The sequence below is a fragment of the Cervus canadensis genome, chromosome 24, assembly GCF_019320065.1.
Source record: "Cervus canadensis isolate Bull #8, Minnesota chromosome 24, ASM1932006v1, whole genome shotgun sequence".
NCBI lineage: Eukaryota > Metazoa > Chordata > Mammalia > Artiodactyla > Cervidae > Cervus > Cervus canadensis.
This window is the reverse complement of record NC_057409.1, coordinates 52,326,198-52,329,772: the sequence shown is the minus strand read 5'-3', so window position 1 is coordinate 52,329,772 and position 3,575 is coordinate 52,326,198. Positions and strand designations below refer to the sequence as shown.

Below are 3,575 nucleotides of genomic sequence, written 5' to 3'. Positions count from 1 at the left end.
TCGGAGAAGGCAATGGCACCCCACTCCAGTACCCTTGCCTGGAAAGTCCCATGGATGGGGGACCTGGTGGGCTGCGGTCCATGGAGTCGCCGGGGGTCGGGCATGACTGAGCGACTTCACTTTCACTTTCGCTTTCACCCATTGGAGAAGGAAATGGCAACCCACTCCAGTGTTCTTGCCTGGAGAATCCCGGGGACGGGGGAGTCTGGTGGGCTGCCGTCTATGGGGTCGCACAGAGTCGGACACGACTGAAGTGATGTAGCAGCAGCAGCAGCAGCATGCGGACGTGTCGCCTCCTGGACCCCCTCCCGCCTCCCTCCTTACTGCATCCCTCTGGGTTGCTCCCAGAGCACCGCTTTGTATGCCCTGCTTCATGCATCAACCTGGACTGCCCATCTATTTTCCATATGGTAATGTACATGTTTCAATGTTACTCTCTCAAATCATCCCACCCTTGCCTTCTCCCACTGAGTCCAAAAGTCTGCTCTTTACGTCTGTGTCTCCTTTCCTGTCCTGCATACAGGATCATCAATATCATCTTTCTAAATTCCATATATATGTATTAATATACAGCATATATATGGAATTTAGGTATCATAAAATTTCACAGAGAATTATGAACAAAAAGAAGTTTATAAAAGAAGTTTTAATTTTTACCTTGAAAGTGAATGGATTATAAGGCCAACTAGAGAAGTTTAAAAACCAGTGGCTACTGTAGGTAGTCTGAATTGATTCATATAGGAATTTTAGCCTTCTGATATGAGATAGGTGACCACAGTGTATTTCAGTTGGCATCTTTTCTATAAATGTTCTTATGCTGACAATGGTCTCCAAAACAGTGTTTTGTTTTTGTTCCTTTTCTTCATCTTGTATCTAAATTGGTAGTGATATAATACGATTCTCCTAAAAGAATATATTAAATGAGAATTGGTGCTGCACTGAGTGAATCTTAGAGAAAAAACATGATTTGATTTCTGGAATTTTTCTCTTTTAAAACCCTCTTCACACTCTCACCTATTTAACAAAGAGCTTTATACAAATTTAGTTCCTCCTGAAGCATTGTTGAGGTATTGTCTGTAAATCAAAATGGTACTTTAAGCTCCAGTGGCCTTATTAATTAATTAATATTTTGCAATATTCATCTACCTAGCAACTTCAGAAGGCCAAATTAGTAACTTAAGACTGTAATCCCAGCTGCCATCTTAAGCATGCTATCATAATGAGTTAACACTCATTATGGAAAAGACAGAGAGGAACTGTACTGAATATCATCATTTATAAGAAATTGTAATTGCTAGCATTTATCAAACACTTATTCTATTTGTTTAAACTTATGAAATCTGTACTATCATTGTCATCACTTTGCCGATCGTGAACCTGAGCCTCAGAGACAAGAAACATGTCCAGGGTTGCTTCTTTGGGGCTGGAATTTGACCTCATCTCCCTGATCGAAAGACTATGAGTTTAACCTCCAAAGGCATTGTCATGTTAGCAACCGCACAAGGATGACAACTTTCAGGCTGCCTACCCACAATTTCTGGACATCTGATTATTTGTGAAGCTGAGTGGAAGCTATGTTTACTAAAGATTGTTAGAGGCCATCCCTTTTCTATCATTCAACTTACTATCTTATTTTTTGTTATTGTTTTTCCTGCATCATGAGATCCAAGAAAACGTCCTAATAGAGGGCCCACTGATATGAAAAAGTCACCAGTTTTAAGCTTGCAAATGGGGTTTCATTCAGGTCTTACTCTCAATAATTTGCTTGCTGGCATCAGAATATTTCTGTTCCAAAGCCAAGAGTTACATAGGTGTATCATCTAAATTTTGTGGAATGGCTTACTGGAGTGTACTGCTGCCCTTCCCAGTGACACGATATAGTTGTCATACCTTGACTCCTTTATAATAGAGAAATTTACTCATTAATTTCTCATATTATAATAAGACTTTATATTTCTTCAGTGCTTTTATATACATAATCTCCTGTGAGCAACTCAGCAATATTATGAGGCAGGAAATACTATCCCCATTTGAGATGAGGGCTTTAAAGATGAGAGTGTTGATGTGATTTGTTCAAGGTTATAAAACTAGTTAAGTGGAATGCTCTGAACCAGGTCAAGTGCTTTTGCTACTCCAATGTAGCTCTGGTTATTTACTTGCAAGGTAGGAAGTGTAATCAGTGTTCTCACATCGATGTGCAAAAAAAACCCCAAGCTATAATTCAGACATTTTGAATCATAATCTACAGTTTGGGATTTGTGTTGTTGTGTTGCTGAATCATGTCTGATGCTTTTGTGACCCCTGGGACTGTAGCCCACCAGGCTCTTTTGTCCAAGGGATTTCCCAGGCAAAGCTACTGAAGCATGTTGCCATTTCCTTCTCTAAAGGATCTTCCTGATCCAGACCCAGGGATCAAATCATGTGTCCTGCACTGGCATGTGGATTCTTTACCACTGAACCACCAGGAAGCCCTTGTTGGGATTTAGACATCTGTATTTTCTAAAACTACACTGCTCAGCCTTGAGAACCCATGTCCTAAACAGTACTTGTTGCTTGTTGATTTACTTGTTTCCATTTTATCATGGCACAAACAAAAACAAAAAAACAAAACCCAGAATCGTCTTAATCATCATTAAGTGTACAGTTTAGAAATGTTAAGTATACTTTTCCCATTGTTGTACATCAACAGCGTTGTACATCAGCTCCCTAGGATTTTTTCATCTTGCAAACTGAAACTAAACCCATTAAACATCTAAATACCCCTCCTTTTTTCTATTATTTTATTTTAAAATAATTTTGAATTCACAGGAGAGTTGCAGTACAGTACTAAAACCTTTTTTTCCTTGCAGTGTTTGACATTAAGCTTCAGTGTATTTTCTACAAATAAGGGCATTTTCCTCCATAAGAACAGTATAATCATCCAAACTAGGAAAATAACACTAAAACATTACTATAATCAAATATGCAGACCCTGGTCAAGTTTCACCAAATCTTTTTATAATATCTTTTATAGTAATAAGATCCAATTGATTACATGTTATGCTTAATTATACATATAATTAAATTAAATTTCTTTCATATTATAAATTAAATTTCTTTCAGTTTGAAATATTTCTTCAATATTTTCTGACTCTCACAACCTTGACTCTTACAAATGCTATAGGTTAGTTATTTTATAGAATTGACTTCAACTTTGGATTTGTTTATGTTTCCTCAATTTTCAGATACCACACTTGATCTGAGCCAAAAGGCCGAGAAGTGATTATGTTTCCTCAATTTTCAATCAAGTATCAGGTTATGCCTTTCAAGAAAAAATATAGAAATGATGCTGTGTTCTTTTTTATGAATCTTGTCCAACGGTACACGGTTTTGATTTGTCCCATTACCAGTGATTTTAACTTTCATCACAGCATTAAGTGGTGCTTTCTAAGTTTCTCCACTGTAAAGTTATATCTTTAAAATTTGTAATTAATCAGTATTTTCTGGGAGACACTTTGAGACAATATGTGCTTCTCATTTCTCATCAATCTCTTACATATTAGTTTTAGCATTTGTTGATGTTATGATAATCATGA

General features: G+C 37.3%; 1 pseudogene; it reads right to left on the bottom strand.

The window, feature by feature from the left end:
• Nucleotides 1–3,159: 3,159 nt before the first annotated feature.
• LOC122426925 lies at nucleotides 3,160–3,263 on the bottom strand (annotated as a pseudogene).
• Nucleotides 3,264–3,575: the final 312 nt, after the last annotated feature.